Source organism: Oryctolagus cuniculus, chromosome 1, assembly GCF_051225735.1.
Source record: "Oryctolagus cuniculus isolate XC-2025 breed Fujian yellow rabbit chromosome 1, ASM5122573v1, whole genome shotgun sequence".
NCBI classification, from domain to species: domain Eukaryota; kingdom Metazoa; phylum Chordata; class Mammalia; order Lagomorpha; family Leporidae; genus Oryctolagus; species Oryctolagus cuniculus.
Genome location: NC_142867.1, coordinates 33,668,090 through 33,684,579, shown reverse-complemented (window position 1 = coordinate 33,684,579; position 16,490 = coordinate 33,668,090). Strand labels below are relative to the sequence as shown.

General features: G+C 43.5%; 1 protein-coding gene across 5 annotated transcripts in view; it reads right to left on the bottom strand.

Annotated features, from left to right (window-relative positions):
* The window catches only part of LOC100346516 (uncharacterized), a 244,706-nt gene that overhangs the window by 183,997 nt on the left and 44,219 nt on the right, over positions 1–16,490 (bottom strand). Inside the window, exon 2 of one of the 5 annotated variants that reach the window (XM_089309866.1) lies at positions 3,780–3,828. The exons of the other annotated variants lie outside the window; for them this stretch is intronic. The gene's annotated coding sequence lies outside the window, so the exon portion shown is untranslated. The remainder of the gene's footprint in view (positions 1–3,779; positions 3,829–16,490) is intronic. 5 annotated transcript variants of the gene reach the window in all.

Sequence of the window (16,490 nt, the reverse complement as noted above, 5' to 3'; positions counted from 1 at the left end):
AGATGGCTACAGATGGTGCATGCTCTGTGTGTGTGTGTGTGTTGTATTTCCAGGAAACCAGCCCACAATGATAGATATAACAGTTTTCAATAACCACTGATTGTAGTCGACACCGTGGCATAGTGGGTTAAATCACTGCCTGTGATGCCAGCATACCGTATGGGTACCAGTTAGTGTCCTGGCTGCTCTACTTCCAATCAAGATCCCTGCTAATGGCCCAGAAAGCAGTGAAAGATAGCCCAAGTGTTTGGGCTCCTAAACTCACATAGAAGATCCAGGTGAAGCTCCTGGCTCCTGGCTTCAGCTTGGCCCAGCCCTGGCCATTTCAGCCATCTGGGAAGTGAACCAGCAGATGGGGGATCTCTCTCTCTCTCTCTCTCTCTCCCCAACCCCGCCAAATAAATAAATAAATAAATATTTTAAAACATAAATGAATATGGGGCCAACATGGTGGCAGAGCAGGTTGAGCCTCTGCCTGCAATACTTACATCCCATATGGGTGCTGGTTCTAGTCCTTGCTGCTCCAATCCCTATCTAGCTCCCTGCTAATGTGCCTGGGAAAGCAGCAGAGGATGGCCCAAATCCTTGCACCCACGTGGAACCCCGGGAGAAGCTCCTGGCTTTGGCCTGGGCCAGCCCTGGTCATTGCAGCCATTTGGGAAGTGACCCAGCAGATGGAAGATCTCTCTCTGGCTCTCCTCCTCTCTAACCATGCCTTTCAAATAAATAAAAGAATAAATCTTTTAAAATTTTAAAAATAAATGAAGAACCACTGGTTTTCTTTTTTCCAAATTGACTCTGTTCTGCTACCCCTCTGGTCTTGGAGAATTGACCATAGCGTACCCTCTCTTCCAAAGGACCAACAGTGGTGCACAGCACCCATGCACCCATGCACCATGGAGGGAGTGGTGGTAACAGTGACTGGTGGAGCAAAACCAGGAGGAAAGTGAATTCTGATCACTAGCACTTGGACTGGGAGGCCCAATCTGGCCTGGGCCAGAGGAGTTCAGCAGTAGTCTATTATATAAAATCTATTGTGCTCTTTTGTGCATTTGTCTGAAGGGAAGTTTTCAACTGCTAAAAAATATGGCCATTTATAGAACTATAACATAACTAAAACATATTTCTTCTTCAGTTACATTTTAGGCAAATAGAGTTTTGTGGGCTACACTGAAAATCTAAATATCATTTGTAACACGGAACCTGTAGGAAAATATCTCATGAATCTGAATTCAAGATGGCAAAACACATCTCCCCCCCACTGGCTGAGCAGCAAGACAGGGTTTTTATTGCCTCCGTGAATGCTCCCTACTCCATCTTAGAGACCAGTGCAGCTCCTAGCTGGGCAAAGGACCCCCCCCCCCAACCCCGCAGCCAAAAAGGAATCCCTATGTTCTCTCCTTTCCCCTGGACCTCCTGGAGTGCTGCAAGGGCAGGAGACTGTTCAGTGGAAAGGGACTTCAACAGCACACAAGCTACCCTGACTCTCTGGGGCTCCAGAAACTCACTGCACCAGAGCCCTGGTTATATACCAGCAAGTGTGCAAATAAATATTTTTCCACACACAGAGGAGCTGCTGCCCTATTATTATTAGAGTTCATTAGAGTATGTGCTCTGAACAGCTTTGAGGCATTAGCTATGAATCATCTACAGGCTTCCTGGGGAGCAGCAGCCCTTGTGCAGTTCGCCTGGACATAGATTAAGGCAGAGGAAAGGAAACTACATATGGACCTTGTTCTCAGCCTCATGACTACAATAACCCAACCAGATATGGTCAAAAACCACCATGGTATGAATTAAAGGGCTGCTAACTACCTCATTTGCCAAACTGGTATTTTTCCTCTACTTGAGCTTTGCTAAAAAAAAAAAAAAAAAAAAAAAAAAAAAAAAAATCACTCTAGCAACTGCTGAGTCAGCACAAGGAGCCAGAAGTCCTGTTCTCATCATCAAAAATAAATCTATTTGCCTTCACAGAAACATAGATCACATAGATCCATTTTCCTTTTTTTAACGATGCTAACTAATCAGTTAAATCAGTGAAAACATCTATAATGCATAACTAGCCTGTCTTACCTGAAAACAAACCCAACTGAAACATAAATGGCCCATATAACAGCTCTTATGTTAGAGGAAATGGAAATAAGTTCATTTACCTCAGTCCTCTAAACCAGCTGTATCAACAGCTCCAGCCTTAGATGATAACCTATAACATTCTTAATTTCTGCTTAAGAAACTAGCAAGGACCTCCATTACAAAAGACTGATTTGGGCTTGCTAAACTGTGATGGATATAGGGAAATAAGATAACATTTCCTCCTACACTCAGGAACACAGTTTCAAACTATTGAGGTTTAGGGAGGACTGCTAATCATAAGTGATGAGACCTGGAGCATTCCAGTTAATTGAGGGCTTGCTTCATGATTTCATCAGCAACACTAAAACTTTTATTCATTCATCTATTCAACAGATAAAATAGACAGCCAACTACCAGGCACAGTGGTTGGCCTCATTTCTAACCACATACTCCCTAAAATTCCATCTTGCAAATAGACCGAGCTGTTTATAATGCCCAGAGTATGCAGTGCTCTCTCCAGCCTCAAAGTCTTTGCACATACTGTTCCCCCTCCCTCACCACGAGAGTATACATGCACACATGGGTATGTGTGAACACAAATGCGTGTATAAACTGCTCCTTTTATCTACTTAGTTCCTGGCAGACACCCAATTCTCACTCAGTTGGCCCAAAGGCCCCATCTCCCATGAAACCCTCTCCAATGCCCATAGCAAAAGTGTTGCCCTGGGCTTGTCTAACTTTGTGATGGGACCTGTTCACATGTATCAAAATGAATAAATCTCAAAAAGATATGGTGTTAAAGGACAAAAGCAAGTTGCAAAAGTACACTAATAAGCAAACTATATAAACTCAAAACAATACTACATGTTACTTATGTATACATACGCACATAGTACAAGTCTAACACCATACATGGGCCATCTTTAGGCCAAAGAAAGAAGTGAAAGGGAGAGGCAGGGCAGGGCTTTGACTCTCTTCATTCTATTCTTTCTTTAAAAAAGGAACAAGGGAAATTTGGAGCAAAAATGGAGCAACATGAAATGTGGACAGTGAACACATGGTCTTCCAAAAACTTACCTTCTTTTCTAAATGTCTGAAATATGTCATAACTAATTTTTTAAATTTCAAATGAACTTAAAAATAAGAACAGGTAGGAGAAAATTACTATTTTCAGGTATATTTCAAGAAACTAGACATTCAGATGTTTTAATAGAATACCTAATACCTTCACTGATTCCATTAAATAGATGAGTTGACAAGTGGGTAGATAGAGATGGAGGAAGGGATAGAGGAGATTGGAAGGACAGATGGACAGATGGATAGATGACTGGATAGACTGACACTCAAATATAGATAGTGACAGAGAAAAGGAATAAAGCAGTCCAGAGAGGTCAAACATTACTAAAGTCCTTCAAGCTCAGGCTGTGGGGCCAAAATCCCAGCTCTGCCACCCCCTAGATCTTTATTTAGGGCAAGGCCACCAGGTGAACCACACAACACCAGGGGGTGCCATTCCCAAAGACAACAGTCCTGATGAAGAAACGCCTTAACCTCTCTCAGTCCTCATTTCCTTATTTGTCAAGTGAGGCCAATCACATGTGCCTCACAGGGTCCTTTGGAAGAACTGAACAAGACAGTGCACACGCAGTGCCTCCCACACAACCCCCAACACATAGGAAGGGGTGAGAAAATGTGGTAACTCTTACCAAAGTGGACTTCTAAAGTTCAAGAACAGGTTCATGTGCAGTAGTAGCCCTAGGAAGGTAAAAGGAAGAAGTACCTACTTGTAGGAGAAAACATGCGGGTTATGTACACCTGGTCAGGCTGGCTGATCTAAGGACAGTTAAGTTTTCTGGGAGGCACTGGCACATGTTGATGTCTAAGCCTCCAGCGAACAGTCTGGGGTTCACTGCAGTGCTCCAAGGGTATCTCTGCTGCCATCAGAGCAGACTGGCCTTCCTGCGCCTTCAACTGCAGGTCTCGCTTATCTAAGGAAGCAACCCAAGACTTAAAGAACATAAATCTAACTTTAGATAGAGCTACCCACTAGGCATCTGTAAAATGTTCACGGAACATAAATGTACAAAATCAATTCAGTTGTGACACAGTATGCATTTCCGGGAAGGGGAGGAGGGACAAGAGGTAGCAGCAACATTGTAGCAGCCTTCTCCTTACATTGTTATCATACAGAAACCTGCGAACTCAGTTGATACTTAAAATGAGCTGATTCACACACACAAACACTCAATAACACAGGCTTTCTTGAGTGGTACTTGTTTCAGTTATTCATTCATAATTCGAAAATCAGAATTACAGAGAGAGAGAGATGGAAAGACAGAGAGAGATAGAGGTCTTCCATCCACTGGTTCATCCCCCACAAGTGGCCACAATGGCCAGGTCTGAGCCAGGCTGAAGCCAACAGTCAGAAGTTTCAACCCTGTCTCTCCCATGTGGTGCTGGGGCACAAGCACTTGGGCCATCTGCTACTGCTTTCCCAGGCACTGCTAATGGGAGCTGAATTAGAAGTGGAGCAGCAGGGACATGAGCCAGCACATATATTGGATGCCGGGACCAAAGGCAGCAGCTTTACCCACTATATCATGACACCAGCCATAAGTTATTTATTTCTATATAGCAAAATGCTCCAAAATGTAGTGGCTTACAATAACAAGAAATGGCTGTGTTTCTCGACTCTGCACTCTGCTGCCCAGTTCCTCACTGGTTTCCAGTGGGTTGGCCCATGCTGCTGCCAACAGCTGGAGGGTCAGCTAGGCTGGAGTGTCCGAGATGCCTCGTACGAGCAGCTGGCACTCAGTGCTGGGTGTTGGCTGGGAGACCTCATTTTTCCTCCATGCCTCCTCTCATCCCCCGGTGGGCCAGAGTAGTTCCTTGTGGTGTGGTCTTGGGCAAGAATCCAAGAGAACTACAAAACAGAGGCTGGGAATTGCATAGCTCCACTTCCAACACAGTCTGTTGGTCAAAGCAAGTCACAAGGCCACCAGACTTGGGGCAGGGGGAAGGGATGGGCCGGGAATAGAAGAAGACTCCATCTCCTGATGGGAGAAAGAGCAGAGAAAGGCTCACTGCAAAAGGCTCTGAGGGGGACTGTTTTCTCTGGCTTAGAAAATGACCCAGTACAGGGCCCTTGGAAGCCAGGGGCAGACTAGGCTGGGCTCCTATACGTGCTTAATTTCTTTCAAAGCAGCCATAGTTTAAAAGGAAAAATTTGGAATCCACTATATTAAAGCAAAATGGCCAGAGAATGCTGTGAAAGCAGGAGTGGGAAGAATACTTTTCTCCTGAAGCAAAGTATTCCTGCCGGTAGCCACAGAGTTCTAAGAAGCAGCATTCCTCTCCACCGAGCAGACAGTGAAAAGTCATATTGATGTGACCCACAAAGATGGTGAGCAAGTGGACGGCACAGGAGCTTGTCTTCACTGGAGCAGGTTCCTGGAATCTGTCCTCATGGGGCAGAGGGTGCTTGCTGCTCCTGTAGAGAGAAGTTAGGCTGTCCAATAAGCGAGAGATGGAGCTAAAGGAGACTGAGTCTGCCGGGGACCTCTGAGAGAGAGCAGCAAAGGAAGCAAGTGCAGAAATAAGCAGCGGCTGCTCAGAAACAGGGACATCCTTCAGCAACGGGACAAAGGGTTGCAAAGTGACCCTCTGGAACTCTCCCTGTCCTCTTCTGGGAAAAACAGGAAAATGTGCAAAGCCCCACTGATGTAATAGCTGCACCCTAAGTAATGCCCCAGCAACTCAAAAGAAGAGAACAAAGGAGAGAAGAATGGAGTAAGACTGAGACGTACACAACAGCCAAGCCATCTCGCTCGGAGAAACACTTCCCAGTTCCCTCCATGTGGGCAGGAGGACACACAGAGGCACACTTGTATCTGTGGGTTTATAATTGGTTTCATTTTATTCCATAGTAAAATGGGTTAATAATGCATTCATATTGTGACAACATTCTCCAGCAAATGTCCTAATTAGGAACCCTAACTAGCTTTCTATGATTTCAAAACTGTCCAAATCTGGGTAGACCCCAAAGACCATCTGGAACCTGGACTTATGCCCGGGCAGCAATAGACTGTCCTTCATTAGACCTCTCCATATCCCACCTATCTGAGAGACAGAAAGGGTGATGGGGAATCACGTGGCAGAGGTGCAGGAAAACAGCATTCCTGGCACAGACATATGGTCTTCTTAGATCCTCCTTGCAAGTGACCACATTCTTAAAACCTCAGAGGAGATTTGTCAAGTAGCTGGGCTATTTAACAGCAATTGGGACATGCATTTATTTAAGGATGCATTGATGTCTGCATACATATGCAAAACATTCATCCAAGAAACAGCAGAAAGTACCTTAAGCTATTTTAGTTTGAAAGAAAAGCAGCTTTAAAAAAGAAATCAAGAATAACTTCAAAATCCAAAGGGAGGAATTGCCAATAAAGTAAAACTACTCACTCTGATTTATCATTGTATTTCTGCAACCATTGCTTGCTTCAGTAGCTTGTCACTGCAGTGGGTGTGGGGGGAGTAGTCAATTGGCTCTCACATGCCACATTAAATCTGATAGGGATTTTAAAGGCCAATCATAAAGCTCCCCCAAGTGGAGATTCTTGAAACTACATCAAGAAACCACTCACTGTCTCCAAGACTGCAATCAAGACTGAATCTTCAAATATGCTTTTGGTGGGCAGCAGGGACCTGGCTTATCCATCGTTTTGTACATAATTTAATAAGATTGGCACCATGGGAAAAGAATTCTATAAATGTTAAAATGGAATCTGCAAAAACACTCTCCTGGCTTCCTGGGAACTTCACTGGAGCTAGAAGCTGCCTGTGGCTATGCTGGATCTTACACGGACTAAAAGGATCCAGGGAGACAGTGATTTACAGCTGCTCAGGGGGGAAAAATCCCCCTGTGGCTCCTCTGGAAAAGCTCTCTGGTCCATTTAATTGTGTTCCTTATTCCACTATCTGGGCTGATTATACTGAATTACTTGGCACCCCTGTTAAGCCTGTCACTTAGATTCTAGAACAAATTAAGTTTGTAGAAGGCTTTGCTCTTTCTCTCTATTAAAATATTCATATCTACTCTAACAACCTGATAAAAACTGGCTAAAAGCCTTGCTGGTATCCCCAACAGGGAGTGCCATTTTTAATGAACCCACAAGCATCATAAATAAAAAATAGCTCGTCTTAATAAAGAATTGATAGAGCAGCTCTGGCCCCAAAGAGGTGTCAATGGGGTTGCTATGCACAGCCTTGGAGACCCTGTTCAGCAAACAAATCTCTAAGAGCTGGGAGGCCCCAAATCCAATCAACATGCAAACTCCAAACAAAGGCAGATTCAGTTAACTCCCTGAAAAAGTTTCCATGAAACAGTTGACCCTAGAGGGTCTCCATGAAGGTGCATGGTAAAGGGTAGCAAGAGGGCTTTCCAGGAGTGTAGAAGAAATTGGGGAAGAGGAACAAACAGGTGTGGACAGGGACAAGAGAAATGGTGAGCACTTCTGAAGCGATCACCGATGCCGGGCACTGTACTCCCAACAGCCCACCAAATGGGTACAATTATGCTTCTCCTAAAGGAGGGCAATGGCCCTTGAGTTAGCAGCCTGTGGTCACAGGCCAGTGGGCAAGAGAGTCTGAATGCTAAGCCAGGTTTGACCCTGAACCTGAGTCCCTAACCACTGAAGGCAAAAGCTGTAGAGACCGGCTCAAACTGCTTTAGTATTTCACTCCAGTTATTTGGGGGACAACAGCTAAGGCATCCCGCCAGCTATCACGGCATTCACCTGCCCCGGGGTCCAAGAGGGTTCTGTCAGGCTTGCCCTGGAATCCTAAGCTCCAGAAAACCAGTAATTAAACACTAACACAGCCTGTAGAACCAAGGAAGAACTGCAGCCCTGGCTCCGCCCCCGGGCTAACTGTGACCTCAGACACATCACCTCTCCTCTCAGAGCCACTGACCTTGCCCATAAAGTAGTGACAACAGCCTTAACTCTTTTTATCCAGTCTCATTACAAAAAGGATACAGGGCAGCTAAACACACCTACTTCACCCAGTGGCAGTCAGAATGAAATATAATCTTACTGGCTCTTCATGAAGCTACACGAGGGAGTCCCGCACAGTGCCTGGCTCATTGCTGGCTGCCAGTCAGGGCATCTTTAAGATGCATGGATACTCACACATCCATTCCTCATCCTGCTGGCCCTCCGAAAGGCTGTACTGCCCCATCCTCCTACAGTTCCTACTGTGCTGCTGTGACTTCTCTCTCCCCAAAGCTCTTAACTTTTCATGACCTTGCACTCAGATAGGAACGGGAGAGACAGAGAAGGATCAAAAAAAATGAAATAATTCATGTAAAACAACTGGTAAATTGTGAGTACTCCATAGCATTTAATTGGTTGTATTGAAGAAAGCATAAACTTGTGCTAGCCTTTAAAAACTGTCTTGCAGTTAGAAAGCTACTGTTGCCAAGAGGACACAAGCATGCACACGCACACACACACACACACACACACAATTAAGACTGCTTGATTTGAAAAGCACAGGATTGGCTGTCGCCACAGCTCACTTGGCTAATCCTCCGCCTGCGGCGCCAGCACCCCGGGCTCTAGTCCCGGTTGGGGCACTCGATTCTGTCCCTGTTGCTCCTCTTCCAGTCCAGCTCTCTGCTGTGGACCAGGAAGGCAGTAGAGGATAGCCCAAGTGCTTGGGCCCTGTACCCACATGGGAGACTAGGAGGAAGCACCTGGCTCCTGGCTTTGGATCGGTGCAGCACACCAGGCTTAGTAGCCATTTGGGGGGTGAACCAACGGTAAAGGAAGACCTTTCTCTCTGTTTCTCCCTCTCACTGTCTAACTCTGCCTGTCCAAAAAAAAAAAAAAAAAAAGCACAGGATTAAAGACAGAGTAGGAGGGGCCAGCATTATTGAACAACAGGTTAAACCACTGCCTGCAGTGCCAACATCCCATATGGGCACTAGTTTGAATCCCAGATGCTCCAATTCCAATCCAGCTCCCTGCTAATGTGCCTAAGAAAACAGCAGAGAGGAGGAGGTAAGATGGCGGAATAGGGAGGGAGCACACTGATAGTCCGGGGAGAGACAGTTTAATAAAAGTGGAGATACTGCAGGTTCAAGGAAGAATAGGGGAAGAAACAGCAGAAGAAACTCTTCCAGAACGAGTGATTCACAGTGGACCTGCGTGGAGAGCGTGGGAGCCCACAGTTCAGGACACCAGCAGCAGACTCAATACACCAGCGCTGGAACGCGAGGTGAGCCAAACCTCAATAGCCCGAGACACCGGCAGGCAAGCGGAAAGAGGAGACTAGAGGGAACGACCCCGGGGGGAAGAGTTCACCAGGCTAACTAGAAGAGAGAGAGAGAGAGAGAGAGAGAGAGAGAGAGAGAAAGTGACTGACACGGACACGGGTTTCTCTCTCTCTGCTCACCTCTCAAAGGCGAGCAAGACAAAGAGCAGGCGCCATCTTGGACATACGTCATAAGCAGAGCGACCTCAGGTCTGCACCGGCCCTGAGCCTAGCAGAAAAACCTGACTCTGGGTGGGGTGAATTAACAGGAGATTAGGACCTAGTAAATTTGTGGTGCTACTGAACTGAGACTGTGAAAAAAGAGACAGTGGGGGAGAGAACTCACAGAATTCACGTGAGTACTCTCCAGAGACGCTACAATTCTGTAACTTTGGCAACCCAGTGGGAGACTGAAGGAGAATTTGAGCCCACTCTGAGGGCAGAACAGATTCCCTGTGTAGTCCTTGGGAAAGAGCTTCTGATCTCTGGCTCCTGTGGGTATATCATTTGCCTGCTAACTACCTCCAACTTCGTTCAGCTGTGCGGAATTACTTCCCTTTTGAATCAAAAAAAGAAAGAGAGAGAGAGAAAGAGAGAGATCTACCATGCCTAACCTGGGAGTGTCACCTTTGGCATACCAAACAGAGCTCTCAGGCCACACCCATCTCAAGCCTCCAAGGCTCCATCAAAAACAGACAGTCCACTTAATCTAGAGTCATAGTATAGCAAGAAAAAGAACCACAGTGAAGAAACCAAATATCTCCAATATGCCAAATAACAAACACAAAAACCAAGGTAATAAAAACAAGGAAGTCACTATGGCACCCCCAAATGAAAAAGACACCCCAATTCAAGATTATGAGGATGATGACATAGAAGAAATGCAAGAAGCAGATCTCAAAAAATTGATAAGAACATTAAGAAGTTCTCAAAAACAAATTCTTGAACTACAGAAATCCTTAATGGACAAGATTGAAAATCTCTCTCATGAAAATGAAATATTAAGGAGGAATCAAAATGAAATGAAACAACCAGTACAACAGGAAACTGTGATAGTGAGGAGAAATCATAATGTAGTGAAGAATTCAATAGATCAAATGAAAAACACATTAGAGAGCCTTATAAACAGAATGGGTGAAGCAGAAGAGAGAATATCGGACTTAGAAGACAGAGAACAGGAAAGGATACAGTCAGATCAAAGAAAAGAAGAGGAAATTAGAAATCTAAAACATATTGTCGGGAATCTTCAGGATACTATTAAAAAACCCAACATTTGGGTTCTAGGAGTTCCTGAAGGCATGGAGAGGGAGAAAGGATTAGAAGGCCTTTTTAGTGAGATATTAGCAGAAAATTTCCCAGGTTTGGAGAAGGACAGAGAAATCCTAGTACAGGAAGCTCATAGAACCCCTAATAAACATGACCAAAAGAGATCCTCACCATGACATGTTGTAATTAAACTCTCCACAGTGAAACATAAGGAAAAGATCCTAAAATGTGCAAGAGAGAAACGTCAGATTACTCTCAGAGGATCTCCAATCAGACTCACAGCTGACTTCTCATCAGAAACCCTACAAGCTAGGAGGGAATGGTGAGATATAGCCCAGGTACTAAGAGAGAACAACTGCCAGCCCAGAATATTATATCCTGCAAAGCTATCATTTGTGAATGAAGGTGAAATAAAGACTTTTCATAGCAAACAGAAATTGAAAGAATTTGTCGCCACTCGTCCAGCCCTGCAAAAGATGCTTAAAGATGTGTTGCAGGCCGGCGCCGTGGCTCAATAGGCTAATCCTCCACCTTGCGGCGCCGGCACACCGGGTTCTAGTCCCGGTCGGGCCGCCGGATTCTGTCCTGGTTGCCCCTCTTCCAGGCCAGCTCTCTGCTATGGCCAGGGAGTGCAGTGGAGGATGGCCCAGGTGCTTGGGCCCTGCACCCCATGGGAGACCAGGAAAAGCACCTGGCTCCTGGCTACTGCCATCGGATCAGCGCGGTGCGCCGGCTGCAGCGGCGGCCATTGGAGGGTGAACCAACGGCAAAGGAAGACCTTTCTCTCTCTGTCTCTCTCTCTCACTGTCCACTCTGCCTGTCAAAAATAAAAAAATAAAAAAATAAAAAATAAAAAAAGATGTGTTGCACACAGAAACACAGAAACACGGTCATCAATATGAAAGAAGGTAAAGGAAGGAAACCTCACAGCAAAAGATCACAGGGAATTCAAAGCATATATTAGAACTTATCTTTGGCAAATGGCAGGGCAAAGTTACCACTTATCATTAGTCACATTGAACGTTAATGGCCTGAACTGTCCAGTTAAAAGACACAGATTGGCTGATTGGGTTAAGGAACAAAACCCATCTATTTGCTGCTTACAAGAAACACATCTTTCCAACAAAGATCCATACAGACAGAAAGTGAAAGGCTGGAAAAAGATATACCATGCCAACAGAAATGAAAAAAGAGCGGGCGTAGCCATCTTAATATCAGACAACATAAACTTTACCGCAAAAACTGTTAAGAGAGACAAAGAGGGGCACTATATAATGATTAAGGGATCAATTCAACAGGAAGATATAACAATTATCAATGTATATGCACCTAACTACAGGGCACCGGTTTATCTAAAAGATTTGTTAAGGGACTTAAAGGAAGACTTAGACCCCAATACAATAGTACTGGGGGACTTCAATACTCCACACTCAGAAATAGACAGATCAACAGGACAGAAGATCAACAAGGATACAGTAGATTTAAACGACACTATAGCCCAGGTGGATCTAACAGATATCTACAGAACTTTAAATCCTACAGCTAAAGATTTTACATTCTTCTCAGCAGTACATGGAACCTTCTCTAGGACTGACCACATACTAGGCCATAAAGCAAGTCTCAGCAAATTCAAAAGAATTAGAATCATACCATGCAGCTTCTCAGACCATAAAGGAATGAAGTTGGAAATTAGCAACTCAGGAATCCCTAGAGCATACGCAAACACATGGAGATTGAACAACATGCTCCTGAATGAACAATGGGTCATAGAAGAAATTAAACGAGAAATCAAAAATTTTCTGGAAGTAAATGAGGATAACAGCACAACATACCAAAACTTATGGGACGCAGCAAAAGCAGTGTTAACAGGAAAGTTTATATCAATAGGTGCCTACATCAAGAAATTGGAAAGGCACCAAATAGATGAGCTTTCAATTCACCTCAAGGATTTAGAAAACCTACAGCAAACCAGACCCAAATCTAGTAGGAGAAGAGAAATAATTAAAATCAGAGAAGAAATCAACAGGATTGAATCAAAAAAAAAAAAAAAAAACATTACAAAAAATCAGCCAAACGAGGAGCTGGTTTTTTGAAAAAATAAACAAAATTGACACCCCCATTGGCCCAACTAACTAAAAAAAGAAGAGAAAAGACCCAAATCAACAAAATCAGAGATGAAAAAGGAAACGTAACAACAGACACCACAGAAATAAAAAAGAATCATCAGAAATTACTACAAGGATTTGTATGCCAGCAAACAGGGAAACCTATCAAAAATGGATAGATTCCTGGACACATGCAACCTACCTAAACTGAACCAGGAAGACATCAAAAACCTAAACAGACCCATAACTGAGACAGACATTGAAACATTAATAAAGGCCCTCCCAACAAAGAAAAGCCCAGGACCAGATGGATTCACTGATGAATTCTACCAGACATTTAAAGAAGAACTGACTCCAATTCTTCTCAAACTATTCAGAACAATCGAAAAAGAGGGAGTCCTCTCAAATTCTTTCTATGAAGCCAGCATCACCTTAATTCCTAAGCCGGAAAAAGATGCAGCATTGAAAGAGAATTACAGGCCGGCGCCGCGGCTCACTAGGCTAATCCTCCGCCTAGCGGCGCCGGCACACCGGGTTCTAGACCCGGTCGGGGCGCCGGATTCTGTCCTGGTTGCCCCTCTTCCAGGCCAGCTCTCTGCTGTGGCCAGGGAGTGCAGTGGAGGATGACCCAAGTGCTTGGGCCCTGCACCCCATGGGAGACCAGGAAAAGCACCTGGCTCCTGGCTACTGCCATCGGATCAGCGCGGTGTGTCGGCCATTGGAGAGTGAACCAACGGCAAAGGAAGACCTTTCTCTCTGTCTCTCTCACTGTCCACTCTGCCTGTCAAAAAAAAAAAAAAAAAAAAAAAAAAAAAAAAAAAAAAAGAAAGAGAATTACAGACCAATATCCCTGATGAACATAGATGCAAAAATCCTCAATAAAATTCTCGCCAATAGAATGCAACAACACATCAGAAAGATCATCCACCCAGACCAAGTGGGATTTATCCCTGGTATGCAGGAATGGTTTAATGTGCGCAAAACAATCAATGTGATACACCACATTAACAGACTGCAGAAGAAAAACCGTATGATTATCTCAATAGACGCCAAGAAAACATTTGATGAAATTCAACACCCTTTCATGATGAAAACTCTAAATAAACTGGGTTTGGAAGGAACATTCCTCAATACAATCAAAGCAATCTATGAAAAACCCACGGCCAACATCCTATTGAATGGGGAAAAGTTGGAAGCATTTCCACTGAGATCTGGTATCAGACAGGGATGCCCACTCTCACCACTGCTTATAGCCAGAGCTATAAGGCAAGAAAAAGAAATTAAAGGGATACAAATTGGGAAGGAAGAACTCAAACTATTCCTCTTTGCAGATGATATGATTATTTATTTAGGGGACCCAAAGAACTCTACTAAGAGATTATTGGAACTCATAGAAGAGTTTGGCAAAGTAGCAGGGTATGAAATCAATGCACAAAAATCAACAGCCTTTGTATACACAGGCAATGCCATGCCTGAGGAAGAACTTCTAAGGTCAATCCCATTCACAATAGCTACAAAAACAATCAAATACCTTGGAATAAACTTAACCAAGGACGTTAAAGATCTCTACGATGAAAATTACAAAACCTTAAAGAAAGAAATAGAAGAGGATACCAAGAAATGGAAAAATCTTCCATGCTCATGGATTGGAAGAATCAATATCATCAAAATGTCCATGCTCCCAAAAGCAATTTATAGATTCAATGCAATACCAATCAAGATACCAAAGACCTTCTTCTCAGATCTGGAAAAATTGGTGCTGAAATTTATATGGAGACACAGGAGACCTCGAATAGCTAAAGCAATCTTGTACAACAAAAACAAAGCTGGAGGCATCACAATACCAGATTTCAGGACATACTACAGGGCAGTTGTAATCAAAACAGCATGGTACTGGTACAGAAACAGATGGATAGATCAATGGAACAGAATAGAAACACCAGAAACCAATCCAAACATCTACAGCCAACTCATATTTGATCAAGGATCCAAAACCAATCCCTGGAGTAAGGACAGTCTATTCAATAAATGGTGCTGGGAAAATTGGATTTCCACGTGCAGAAGCATGAAGCAAGACCCCTACCTTTCACCTTACACAAAAATTCACTCAACATGGATTAAAGACTTAAATCTATGACCTGACACCATCAAATTATTAGAGAGCATTGGAAAAACCCTGAAAGATATAGGTACCGGCAATGACTTCTTGGAAAACACCCCAGAAGCACAGGAAGTCAAAGCCAAAATTAACATTTGGGATTCCATCAAATTGAGAAGTTTCTGTACTGCAAAAGGAACAGTCAGGAAAGTGAAGAGACAACCGACAGAATGGGAAAATATATTTGCAAACAATGCAACTGACAAAGGGTTGATAACCAGAATCTACAAAGAAATCAAGAAACTCCACAACATCAAAACAAACAACCCACTTAAGAGATGGGCCAAGGACCTCAATAGACATTTTTCAAAAGAGGAAATCCAAATGGCTAACAGACACATGAAAAAATGTTCAAGATCACTAGCAATCAGGGAAATGCAAATCAAAACCACAGTGAGGTTTCACCTCACCCCGGTTAGAATGGCTCACATACAGAAATCTACCAACAACAGATGCTGGTGAGGATGTGGGGAAAAAGGGACACTAACCCACTGTTGGTGGGAATGCAAATTGGTTAAGCCACTATGGAAGTCAGTTTGGAGATTCCTCAGAAACCTGAATATAACCCTACCATTCAACCCAGCCATCCCACTCCTTGGAATTTACACAAAGGAAATTAAATTGGCAAACAAACAAGCTGTCTGCACATTAATGTTTATTGCAGCTCAATTCACAATAGCTAAGACCTGGAACCAACCCAAATGCCCATCAACAGTAGACTGGATAAAGAAATTATGGGACATGTACTCTATAGAATACTATACAGCAGTCAAAAACAACGAAACCCGGTCATTTGCAACAAGATGGAGGAATTTGGAAAACATCATGCTGAGTGAATTAAGCCAGTCCCATAGGGACAAATATCATCTGTTCTCCCTGATCGGCGACAACTAACTGAGCACCAAAGGGGAAACTTGTTGAAATGAAAAGGACACTATGAGAAACAGTGACTTGATCAGCTCTTGTCCTGATGGTTGATGTACAGTGTAATACTTTATCCATTTTAGTATTTTTTTTTGTTCTAGTACTATTGGTTGAACTCTGTAATTAACACAAAATTATTCTTAGGTGTTTAAATTTTAACTGAAATGTGATCCCTGTTAGGAATTTGGAAAACATTATGCTGAGTGAAATAAGCCAATCCTAAAGGGACAAATACCACTTGTTCTCCTTGATAGGTGACAACTAACTGAGCACCAAAAAGGAAACTTGTTAAAGTGAAATGAACACTATGAGAAACGGTGACTTGATTAGCCCTCACCCTGACTATTGATGAGCAACTTGATATGTTATCCCTCTTAGTATTTTTTTTTGTTTATTCTACTTAATACTTTTGGTATTAAGTGTAATCAATACACAATTCTTCTTAAGTGCTGAAACTTAACTGAAAAGTGATCACTGTTAAATATAAGAGTGGGAATAAGAGAGGGAAGAGATGTGCAATTCGGGACATGCTCAAGCTGACTTACCTCAAACGGTAGAGTTAGAAACATACCAGGGGATTCGAATTCAATCCCATCAAGGTGGCATGTACCAATACCATCTAACTAGTCCCAGTGATCAATTTCTGTTTA